We start from the raw sequence: 13,651 nt of genomic DNA on the forward strand, positions 1-13,651 counted from the left end.
ATTAACTGTTTTGGCACCTATTTGTCCTAAGACATTCAAATGGACACATTATTCAGCATCACTTAAACACATCCTTTGGATAAACAGAATACTTCAATCTCAACATTTTAGATACTGCAGAAAGGTCACACACACACATCAGTTAAAATGAGCACATGTCAATAAACTGGAATGATTACATGCAAAGCATTTTGTTTGAATAATAAATGCAAACAACATAAGTCTTTAGATATAAATGAAAGAAATACTGATCTAAATTTTTATTTCAACCCAAAGGTCTTTTCTTTTGCTTTTAACAAAGACCGTAGTTGGTCGTGAAGACTCAAAGATTTATGGCCCCATCTTGTCGTGGGGGAGGTTTTGCAGTTTTGAGAGGTTCCTGCCTTAGTTTGATCATAACGTTTGGGTTTTCTTGGCCTGGAGAAGCTCAGATTTTGACGTGAAGCAATTATAATGTCATGTAATTCATAATGACCAGAGTTTACCCGATAAAAGGCGAGGGCTTCCCTTTGAAGAACTTTGTTTTTTTTTCCTGCAAGGCAGTGTTGGGCCATCAGGTGGTGTCTCCAACACTTATCTGAAGATCTCCAGATGACTTTCTCAACTGGGAGTGGAAAGCAATCTCTGTCTCAAGTTGAAAACTCAGGTTGTTGAGACAGGATTAATATATTTTATTTAATCAAGGCGAATCGAGGCCATGGCGCTACATAACCCCCCATTTGAGGGAGGAATAGATGATGTCGATTCCTTCATCACAAGGAAGAAGCTGGCCGAGAAGAGTCATTGGTGGCTGATGGTGGACGAGGTCCTCCGAGGCGATGCTTGCTGTAAAAGCTGATGTCACACACACAAAGTGGCTCAAATAAACAAAACAAAGCAAAGCATTTTGTTTTCTAGGTTGGTAAGCTTTAAAGAGTATTACTTTGGAGCTGTTCAGGATTCGGCCTGTTTCAACAGTTTGGAGACCCTGCGGGTCTGCATCATTGATCCTATTCTTTGTTTCGATTGAAACTGAAAGTTGCTTTAAATTTCTCAACATAAAAGTTAATTGAATGTCTTTAAGGTTAGGTAGTATAATTTGGAGCTTGCAGGTTCTCCTAGTGTTTGTGTGGGTCCGTCTGGTTGTTATGGCTTCCTCCCACAATTAAGGACATGCAAGTTAGTTGAATTTGAATTTTTTTTTATTGGTCCAGATGTACCTGGTACAAAAGATCTCAACTTTAGTGTTCACCTGGTTGAAATCAAATGAGAATTGAGTAAAATTTGAATTAAATAGTGTTCACCCCCCATTGGATTGGCTGGGGTGGCAATTATCAGTGTGCTACTGTTAATGCGTCCTACTCAGTTTTGGAGGAACATTTTTTTTATGCCTAAGAATATTGGGTAAATTAAAAGCTGTGAAATCATTTAGATACTTGATGATCTTGGTGCATCTAAGTAAAATAATAGGCATATATAGTCTTTTTTGACTATTTTGAATTACATTTTCTACACGAGTTAAGTAGATTCAAAGACATATAATTGGTTAAATACATGCTAATTTATTTCAAGGAAATAAATTCAAGTAATAAATGTAAAGTTAAGATGAGACTGACTGGTAAAAATTTTAGCATTTAATTTGGTATGTTCAACACAATTGATTCAAAGTTTTTTGTTTAAATTTTATTAAGTCAGCATTGCTGTATCTTACTGTTAATTTTATATACAAAAGCATTGCGTCAGAGTGTAACGTCTGTGATGCTCTGTAAGTTTAGAGATTTACAAATGAAGTTTGTCCGCAGTGGATTTCGCGGTATTGATAGCTTTGTGGGTGCAATGAATATCGCAGAAGCACCTCAAGTTGACAGTCGGTAGTAGCGGTTTCAGGGGATGTGGTTGCTGCACCTGAGCCCAAAGTTTCAACCGCTTAAAGTCAATGAGAGGTTCAATTTGGTCAAAGAAGTCTTTGCCGAGAAGAAGTGGAAAAGTATCCACTTGTGATATACTGTACAGGATAAAACTCATGGGCCCCACCGTCAGGTGGATGTGGGCCATGGATGACATCGTTGTGTCTCTGTCAGTGTAAGATTGTATCTTAACTGAGCAAGGTGATGGTGTAAGGTTCTTGTTAGTCTCAGCCTGCAGTTTGTTAAACACTTTGGCTGACATAAGTGTGACATCGGCAGTGGTGTCAATGAGGGCTTCCTGCTGGAAGGAATTTTCAAGAGTTACACTGTAACTCTTGCCTGTAACTGTTACAGGCATGTATAGTTTTCGTGTTCTATCATTTTCTGACAAGTTGCACAAAAACTTTGGTTTGCATGGATCATTTATGCTGACCCCGTCTTGGTGAGCACGTTTTCTCTTCTAGGTTGACCTTGTCTCCACGAACATTGCTGGAGGAGAAAGGTGGACCTTTTCGTGGTGTTTGGTCTTGAGCTTTGAGTCTAGGACTCAGGATCTGTGTCTGAGTCAGTCTGTGACCTTCCTCAGTTCTGTGAGACTGAGGGAATGATGTTGCTACGTTTGAAGGTGGAACTGTACAGGTGACGGATAGCACATCAGCCCTATGTTGATGGTTCTCTTCCTTCAGGTCATAGAGGATGTCTCGTAGGATGCTTAGAGTTTTCTGCCTAAAACCAGAGTTTTCATGTTCATCTGCAGGGGAAGTCCTGCTTTGGTGTTGGTTATCAGTTTGTCTTTCCAAGTATGTGGTTTTCTCCCGACGTCTGGGTGCAAACTGTCCATGTTGTGTCTTTGAGTTTGGATCAGCCTTCGATCCAAAGTAGTGAGCATTTTGGGGGGACCACGGTTGTTGTGGACGTGGGCCGCCTCGAATGCTTTGTCTGTTTTGAGTAGATTTCTGCTTCCGTTTAGGAGAGCTTGGTGTAGGGCCTGTGGTGAGCTTAGGTGGACCACAGGGGGCACCTTTGCGCTCAAGGGCTGACAGCTGAGTGTTGAGCTATTTGGAAGCTACGTTTTGTAGCACAGCGTACTTTCAAAAATAAAAGTTTGGACGCGTCCATCCACAAAACATTTAAATAAACTTGCTCAGAGCACACAGATGTTGAATATTTATTTACTGGAAAGTCGCAGTTAAACAAAAACTTTTAACTGGTGAGACGCAGTTAAATCAGTAGGTGAAATAACAGCTTTTTTAACTGGAAGAAGTCACAGTTAAACAGTGCTATTTTGTGGCTTCGGAGTCAGTGGTTTAATTCCTGGAGTGTCGCAGGACTAAATTTGATTCCAGACGAAGTAATTATGTGGAGAAGTCACACAATAAAATACTTTCGTCAAAGGCCTTAATAATTTTCATGCATTAAATGCCATAAACACTTAATTCATTCATAAAATCAAATCTAATTTATTAATTTATATAGCGTCAATTCACGATGAAATCATCTCAAGGCGCTTCACACAACATAAAACAACAACAAAAAAATGAATTAAAAATTTAAAACACAATAAAAAGATGACCATAAAAGAATACAAGAATAAAAACACATCATAACACTAATGATAAAACAGGGAAAACAAATGAGTCTTTAAACGTGACTTAAAAGTCTCCACAGTATCAGACTATCGAATGTGTGCAGGGAGATCGTTCCACAGAGCTGGGGCACAGTAGGAGAAAGCTCTGTGACCGGCAGACTTTTTATTCACCCTGGGAACACACAGAAGTCCTGCACCCTGAGAACGCAGGGCCCAAGCTGGTACATAGGGGCTTACCAGGTCAGCCAGATAGGGAGGTGCAAGTCCATGAACAATTTTATAAACTAATAACAGTACAGTGTCATCAGCATAGCAATGAAAGGGAATCCCAAAGCGCCGCAGTATATTCCCAAGGGGTGCGACATAAAGGGAAAAAATCAGGGGGCCTAGAACGGATCCCTGCGGAACCCCAAACTTCATGTCCCTACGATCAGAGGAGGTGCCATTACACAATACACAGTAAGAACGACTGGACAGGTATGATGTCAACCATGCAAGAGCAGTTCCAGTAATTCCAAAGTGATTCTCCAGCCTATTGAGTAAAATATGATGAACCACAGTATCAAACGCAGCACTAAGATCCAACAGCACCAAGACTGTAGTGGTATCTGAGTCCATTGCTCGCAAAAGGTCATTCACTACTTTAATAAGCACTGTCTCTGTGGAGTGATATTTTCTAAAAGCAGACTGCAGTGGTTCAAAAAGATTATTCTCAGTGAGGTAGTCCGCGTGCTGTCACCAAACCACTTTTTCCAGGATTTTAGAACAAAATGATAGATTTGATGTCGGTCTATAATTTTTCAATACACTAGGGTCGAGATTGGATTTCTTAAGTAATGGTTTAATCACTGCAGACTTGAAACATTTAGAAACAGATCCAGAAGTTAATGAGAGATTTATAATTTCCAGCACAGTCGGTCCATGAATAGGCCACATGTCCTTAAACAGTTTTGTTGGTATAGGATCAAATAAACAGGTTGTGCTTTTAGTAGACGTCATGAGCTTCGTCAGCGCGCCTAGCGAGATACCATCAAAATCTGTAAATCTGGGTAACACCTCAGTGGGCACATCCACCTCCATAGCAGTATGCGGTGGCTGGACCAAAGCCTGCTGAGATATGCTCAACCTAATATTTTCAATTTTCTTCTCGAAATAATCCAAGAAGTCCTGTGCTGAAAAGGGAGAGTGAATAACAGGTGGCCGTCCATGAATGAGAAATGCTACAGTTTCAAACAAAAACTTTGACTTATGCTTGTTTTTATTGATCAAATCAGAATAATAGGCATACTTTGTAGCCAGTAGTGCATGCTTATAATCTAAGACAGCATCACGCCATGCAAGGTGGAACACCTCTAATTTAGAACTACGCCATTTCCATTCCAAACCTCAAGCCTTCTGCCTAAGGTCACGCAAGTAACCATTGAACCAAGGTGACTGCGCCCTGGGAAGACGTGGCCTTAAAAGAGGAGGCGCAACCTTATCCAGTGTAGCCTTGAGCGCTGAATTCAAGCCATCTGCAAGACTATCCACTGATTGAACATTCTCCAAACCTGAAGCCAAAATTTCAGACAGTCTGGCTTCGAGTTCAGTCATAGTTGAGGGATTAATGCATCGCCGCAGAGATGGACAAGGCTTTCAGTCCACTAAACGCGGCAACATAAATGCACACCTAATAAATGAGTGGTCAGAGACCTCCGAGGCAAAAGGCAAAATGTTAATGTTCGTGACAGCAAGGCCACGTGTGAGAACCAAATCAAGGGTATTTCCACTAATGTGCATTGAATCCTGAATGCATTGCTGGAATCCCAACACATCCACAAGTTCCATAAATGACTTGCAAAGGGGATCAGAGGGTACTTGGCCCCACAAATCTTAGAAACATGGTGTCTAACTAGATCCTTACTCTGGATGGCATTACCCTGACCTCTAGTAATACTGTGAGAAATCTTGGAGTCATTTTTGATCAGGATATGTCATTCAATGCGCATATTAAACAAATATGTAGGACTGCTTTTTGCATTTGCGCAATATCTCTAAAATTAGAAAGGTCTTGTCTCAGAGTGATGCTGAAAAACTAATTCATGCATTTATTTCCCCTAGGCTGGACTATTGTAATTCATTATTATCAGGTTGTCCTAAAAGTTCCCTGAAAAGCCTTCAGTTAATTCAAAATGCTGCAGCTAGAGTACTGACAGGGACTAGAAGGAGAGAGCATATCTCACCCATATTGGCCTCTCTTCCTTGGCTTCCTGTTAATTCTAGAATAGAATTTAAAATTCTTCTTCTTACTTATAAGGTTTTGAATAATCAGGTCCCATCTTATCTTAGGGACCTCATAGTACCATATCACCCCAATAGAGCTCTTCGCTCTCAGACTGCAGGCTTACTTGTAGTTCCTAGGGTTTGTACGAGTAGAATGGGAGGCAGAGCCTTCAGCTTTCAGGCTCCTCTCCTCTGGAACCAGCTCCCAATTCGGATCAGGGAGACAGACACCCTCTCTACTTTTAAGATTAGGCTTAAAACTTTCCTTTTTGCTAAAGCTTATAGTTAGGGCTGGATCAGGTGACCCTGAACCATCCCTTAGTTATGCTGCTATAGACTTAGACTGCTGGGGGGTTCCCATGATGCACTGAGTGTTTCTTTCTCTTTTTGCTCCGTATGCACCACTCTGCATTTAATCATTAGTGATTGATCTCTGCTCCCCTCCACAGCATGTCTTTTTCCTGGTTCTCTCTCTCAGCCCCAACCAGTCCCAGCAGAAGACTGCCCCTCCCTGAGCCTGGTTCTGCTGGAGGTTTCTTCCTGTTAAAAGGGAGTTTTTCCTTCCCACTGTCGCCAAGTGCTTGCTCACAGGGGGTCGTTTTGACCATTGGGGTTTTTCCGTAATTATTGTATGGCTTTGCCTTACAATATAAAGTGCCTTGGAGCAACTGTTTGTTGTGATTTGGCGCTATATAAATAAAATTGATTTGATTTTGATTTGAATGTTAAAGTCACCAATAATCAAAATGTTGTCCGCGCTAGCTGACAGGCTAGAGATGAACGCACCAAATTCATCTAAGAATTCAGAATATGGGCCAGGAGGCCTATATACAGTGACAAAATAACATGACTGATTTCCATACTTCTGACCCTGACAATATGTAGCATCATGAGCAGAGTGGAGAGTCAGATGCTCAAACGAATTATATTTATGACCCCCAGCAGTCAATAAGGTAAACCTGGATTTATAAATAAAAGCAACACCCCCGCCTTGCTTCGCACCACGAGACATGTAACCAAATGTGTACCCTGGTGGGCAGGCCTCATTCAGAGGAAGAACAGCTGTGGGTTTGAGCCAGGTTTCACATAACCCAATCATGTCAAAGTGATGATCCATAATTAGATCGTTGATCAACAAAGCCACAAATTTAAATTTCATAGAAATTTAAATTTGTGGCTCTCCATTGGTCACAGCCCAGTGAGATACTAGCCTTACACAGCTTCATGGTGTAATGGAACAGAGGGTCAATGTGAAATTTCAGCTACAGTTTGCCAGAAGGCACACTTAAGACTCAGTGATTTGAACCTAGTATTGATTAGTTTTCTTGCATTACTACATTACAATGACATCATATGTTTCCATTTGACTTTGACTCGTTGTGCAATAGACAAAATGTGCACTACACACAGGTAAAGAAGCCTGGTAAAAGTCTGAAGTCTGAAGTCACGGTGGCTTCCCTCACTTGTCCATCTTGTGCAGCCATTTAGTTTTTTGTGAACTTCCTACTCCAAACAGATTCACCATACAGTGCCATATTCTTTGTATTTCTCAATGAAATCCAAGACATGAAGTACAGGACATATTCAGTGACTTGGAAACTTTCATGCATCCATTCAGTCACTTGTCTAAAGAAAACTGGCTGTACAAAAGTCATCCATCCATCCATCCATCCATCCATCCTTCCATCCATCCATCCATCCATCCATCCATCCATCCATCCATCCATCCATCCATCCATCCATCCATCCATCCATCCATCCATCCATCCATCCACCCATCTATCCCCACTTACTCTAATTAAGGGTCACAAGGGGGACTTGTGCATGGAGCCTATCCCAGCAGCCATAGGGCATGAGGTGTAGTACACCCTGGACTGGATGACAGTCTATCACAGGTTCACATATAAACAGACAAACTCATTCACACCTGTATTATTGTATTAACAATTATCATTATATTCAGTTTGGTCAGATACGTATGGGCTTTAAAAAATAAGAGACTGTGTATAAAAATGATTGTAATTCCTAAAATTTGAGGCCATGGTTCTCAGTAGGAAACCAATGGATTGTCTACTCCAGGTAGGGATTGTGGTCTTGCCCCAAGTGAAGGAGTTCAAGTACTTCAGAGTCTTGTTCATGAGTGAGGGGACAATGGAGTGTGAGACTGGCTGGAGAACTGACGCAGGCGGGGCGGTGTTGCATTCACTCTACCGTTCTGTTGTGACGAAAAGGCAGCTGAGCCAAAAGGCGAAGCTCTTGATCTACTGGTCAATCTTTGTTCCTACTCTCACCTAGGATCATGAGGGTTTGGTCATGACTGAAAGAACTATATCGTGGGTACAAGCTGCCGAAATGGGCTTCCTTAGGAAGGTGGCTGGTGTCTCCCTTCGATGAGACGCTCGGTCATCCGTAGGGAGCTCAGAGTAGAGCTGCTGCTCCTTTGTATTGAAAGGAGCCAGCTGAGGTGGTTCGGGCATCTAGTAAGGATGCCCCCTGGACGCCTCCCTAGGGAGGTGTTCCAGGCACATCCATGGTTAATGTGATATCTTTGTTAAAACCTTTTGATTAAAGTTCTACTGTGGTTCCATACACACACACACACACACACACACACACACACACACACACACACACACACACACACACACACACACACACACACACACACACACACACACACACACACACACACACACACAAAAGTGTAGACAAAAATGTTGGTGCTCCTATGGGTCAACCCACAGTGAAACTGATGTCAAATAAAGAAGAAATGACGCATGAAGAGGCCAACAAACAGGAAGATGACAGGGCATCGTGATTATGCAACACAGGCAGAGTGAAAGCAAAATGTGCTTTTTCTGTTAACATCACAAAAAATACACACTTCATATGAAGGCTATACATTACACAACATCGTCACAATGTGGAAAATGCTTCAGATTGTTTTCTCAGTGACGACTGGATCTGTGACGGCTCTCAGAGAGACTCTGGCCCTGCTGCAGACCAACTCACAGTGAAATGATGTGTTCGTCTTTTAATTTTGTTCACATCAATGACTGTCCTGAACTGACACAAAGAGGGCGAGAGGGAGCAGCTAAAGCTCAGTGATGTGAGGTAACTTAGTACGTGGGAGAAGTACAACATGTGCTGTAGAGAGAAAGAAGAGTTTCCTCTGTGCTGCTTCATATCTGCAGGGCTGAAAATCACCCCTCACAATCATGCTGTCAGATCAGACCTGCAGCAGATCTACACACCAATTATTTAGCAAACCAACATTCACCAAAATGTGAAGACCTCAAGAAAAAATCAAACATTTAGCAATGTGAGAACATTTAAACATTTGTTTTGACAAACATTTATTTCCGTTGTTTTGTTTTTGTTTTTTTTTCTAAGCAATTTCCACCAAACGTGGCAAACATATGTAGGTTATTTCTGGAAGTGTCCAGATAACATCAGATTGACCAAAGGTGAATCACTGGAGTCAAGTTGATTGGGGTCAACTGTCAAAATTTACATTTGTCTCTGATTTGCACCAAACCTGGTACACACATGGAGGTGGGTTCTGGAATTGCTCAAATGAAGTCAAATTTGCCCAAAGGTCAATCACTAGGGTCAACACCATATCTGCCTGTTTACTCCTCCCAGATCCTTTTGCTGATTTCTCTTGAACTTGGTATGTCAGTGAGGTGAAATTTCCATTTAAAAAATATTTTTGGCAAAGGTCAAAGGAACTTCATTTTCAGCCTGATGTTAGACACACATGTGGCACAGATGTTTAGTGGAATCTATAACTGATCTGGCAAGGTCAGCCAGAGATCAATCATTTGGGTGAAGGTCAAGGTTACTGGGGTCAAAGTTCAAAATATTAATTTTCAATCATTGGGGTCTAAGTCACTGGGTCAATGGTCAGCATTGACAATGTTTGACACTTTGTTCTCTTACTCCTCCCAGGTCCTTCACCATACTTGGTAAGTGATTGAAGGTTGACTCCTGAGTAAAAACAACAACAACAACAAAAAACTATACATAACATAAACTTAAAAAACAAAAAAAATAGGCCCCAGGTTAAGAATAGAGTCAGAGTTCTCCTTTACAGACCAACTATTAGCAAAGGTCAAGGTCATGGGATGTAATTTTCAGCTCACAATATGTGCATGAGATGGAGGGGGTGCACATACAAGTAGACGCATAGGACTGGATGAGCTGTAAGGTGATGGAGATGTAGATGTCAGACTTTGGTTTCACAGCATTACAAGTTTGGCTGAAACTAGATTCAATATTGACCTTCATCCATTGTGTTGCATCAGATTACATTAGCTGTGGTCATGTAGGACCAAACCATATGTATTTTAACAATAATGTCTCCATAAGACTAACTCTTAAGATGAGTTTACATAGTTAAACAAGCTTAGCACACTAACTAACATTGTGTGCTGTATTAAGACAATAAGTTTTCTGTCAGTGGTCAAAAAATGTTGATGGCTGGTGCTTTCTGGCAGCTAATATGTAAACACAATTTAACCCCTGACATAGATCAGATGGTTACATGTTTCCAAAGCATGACCCTATACACTGAAAAAGTGAAACGGGAGGAGGGCTTTAATTCTGTATTTGATACTTACCTGGATAGGTCTTCTATTCTGAGGACACAACCTTCCAAGGCATGCAACTTTTTGAAATCGTATATTGTAAATATGAATCTGTTTGACATGTGACGGATGTCTAATTCCTCTGACAAAGAGTAGTCCTTTCATTCCAAAGTACATAACGTCCATACAAGGGTAGACTTTTTGTTTAGTTGATGACAAGTTGTTGCCAGTTTTTTATAACACCAAGAACCATAATGTTATTTCTGATCACAGTCCAATGTCATTTACACTTAAGCTTTCTGAGAACATACCTTTTCACAGAAGCTGGAAATTTAACCCTCAACTTATTACAGATGTTCTGTGAATATCTAGAAGCATCACACATCGAGGTAGTATTTTTTGAAACCAATGATATAAATGACACTCCTCCCACATTATTGTGGGAAGCTTTTAAGGCCTACTTGAAAGGTTATGTTATCTCTTCCCAATCTTCTCTCAAAAGGTGTAATAAATCCATACAGCTAGAACTAGAAGAGCAGATTCATGCTTTAGATATGGATGATGCCCAGCAGCCCTCTTTAGAAAAGTACAGAAAACTTCAACACTCAAATACAAACTTAACAAAATATTACCTGATAGAATCTCATAGTGGAGCCTTTACCTTTACTAAACAAAAATACTATATGTGGTGATAAACCACATAAATTATTAGCAAGGCAACTACAAAAAAATAATTAATTATAGGACTATCTACAAAATCAAATCACCTCAAACAAGGTTTGAAGTGATGTTATTGTACAGGAGGACACACTGACAATGACTGGTTAGGTAGGATGTTAACCATGCAAGGACATTCCCAGCAATCACCAAGTAATTCTCCAGCATATCGGGTAGTATATGATCATCCACCATGTTAAACACAGTGGTAAGATCTAACCGTGGTGGTCTCTGAATCCATAGTGAGCAAGAGATTATTTACCACTTTAGTAAGAGCTGTATCCATGGAATGGTGTGTTCAAAATGCAGACTGCAGGTGCTCAAAGACGTTATTCTCAGTAAGGTAGTCCACAAGCTGTTGTGAAACCATTTTTAAAGGATAAGCCACAGGTCCTTAAACAGTTTTGTAGGTATAGGGTCAAAAAGACAGGTTGTGCATTTAGTAGAAGTTACAGGTTTTGTCAGGGCACCCAGTGAAATAATATCAAATTCAGTAAATCTAGGAGAGGTATCAGTGGTGGTGCCCACATCGGTAACAGGCATTACTAGGACTAAGGCATGCTGGGATAGGCTATACCGTACATCAATACTTTTGTATGGTATCTTAAATTAATCCATTTTGGTATCGTCATCACTACGCCACTCTCTCTCGCTCTCAGCTGGCAGCGCCATTAATGACATCTGCGTAGCGGCTCATACAGTCAAGACAGGGTAACACACCAAGTGTGAAACGGTCAAATATTTTGCCATCTTCCATGTGATATTTTATGGTCTGAAATCTCACACGATTAACCAATCAGATTTGCGGAAAAATGTAACTGGATTACAATCTGCAATTACTGAGGAAATAAGCAGGTCATAATTTTTAATACCCACACCAAAGCAAGCTATTATTCAAACTACTTCGCCACCCCCACCCCGCCCAAAGTATGATTTAATAAACAACCAAAACAAAGTTAGCCTGTTTGCTTAGCTTGTTTAGTAAAAGATAGGGGCGTGTCCAGGCTGTATTCCTCCAGCTCAGGTCATGCAAGGTCTTGCCTACTTTCGAGATAGGCAGAGTAAGCACTGCGAGACACCCAGAGTGGTACTTTGTGGCCTTCAAAATGATTCTTCTGGGAGTCTGTAGAAAATTTGTGGATGGCATCTTGGAGGGTTTGTCCACTATGTATACAGTCTATGGTTACAGCACTTGGGCTCCCCTTAGTTCCCCTGCCTGTACATTCTGGAGCTGCCCATGAGTTGGTCAGGGCAGTCCTCTTGTGGTTCCTGTAATTCAGTGCGTTTATGTAGGCACAGAGGAAGCTGGGTCAGAGGTTCCAACCTGTCTTGTCTTTAGTTCTTCCTGGAATTTACAACAAACTAATCCTGACTCATCACATTTCTTGGAGAATGACAAGAAAAATAATGGTTTCACTATGATTAAAAAAACAAACTGTCAAATGTGTTAAATGCAGCTTCAGGACAGTTACTGGAAACTTATTTATAGAGTTAAGCTTTCAAGTTTTCACAGTGTCATTAAAGTTAATTTGATCACAAAAGACAAACTAAGTTATGGAGATTGGTACTGATTGCTAAACTCTGATTATGACTTGGACTGTGATTGTGATTTAACTTTGCATGTAATCACTGAGCTTTTATCATGTCATAATTGAGCCTGTGTGCAGATCAGCGGGCAGGACACAACCTGTCTGCCCCTTTTCAGCCTTATTTAAATCCTAGAAGCAGCAACGCAGCATTTCGTGTCTCTTGTGGTATTTTAGTAAGTATGAACAATAACCACAAGTAAAGGAATTCACATCTTAAAGTGTGATTAGCACATTAAATAAAATTTTGTATCACTGCGGGTTAACAAGGACCATTAGGTGGCTCTCAGACAATAATTTTCCATCAATAAACTACCAACATCATATAACTATTAATGACTTTGGACAGCTTGTGAGGAATTTGGAAATTTTTATCGTAAATGTAAATATGCCAAGGAGTGACTTTCAGTGGTCTGGGAAATAATAGGGGAAGCCGGGGCACAGTGGATCAGAAATGTTGTTTTGTGGCAGCATAAACACATTATGCATACAGATTAGGTCATTCTATTGTGAATTTAATACAGCAAGTTATTGTTTATAAGGCTGTGTTATTTATGTCTCCCCAAGTGTAATTTACAGGTGTTTAAAATCGATTTTAAAAGTTTTGATTCACTGTGCCCTGGACACTAAAATATGATGAAAAAACACATGATTATAAAGATTTCTTCAAAATTATTAAATATATGCTGATGCATATACAAACAGTAATCCAGCAAACCAGCTATGTAATGTGTGAGTGTCTGATATAGTGATATAAGTCCTTTAGAAACTACTATAAATACAACTGTCATAATTTCTGTTCAAACATTAAAACAGTTGTTTATATACACAAATTATAGAAATAATTGCTGGAAAAATAAATGTATAAGCTTCAACAAGTAATATTTGTCATCTGCTTGATCCTGGGGCTTAGTAAATCACTTTCTAGACTGATTCACTGTGCTCCGATTCACTGTACCCCGGGTGCACGTGACACACGAGTCATTTTATCAAATAGCTGATAGTCTGGAGAAGATATAACAC

This window comes from Thalassophryne amazonica, chromosome 12 (genome assembly GCF_902500255.1).
Source record: "Thalassophryne amazonica chromosome 12, fThaAma1.1, whole genome shotgun sequence".
Taxonomy (NCBI): Eukaryota; Metazoa; Chordata; class Actinopteri; order Batrachoidiformes; family Batrachoididae; genus Thalassophryne; species Thalassophryne amazonica.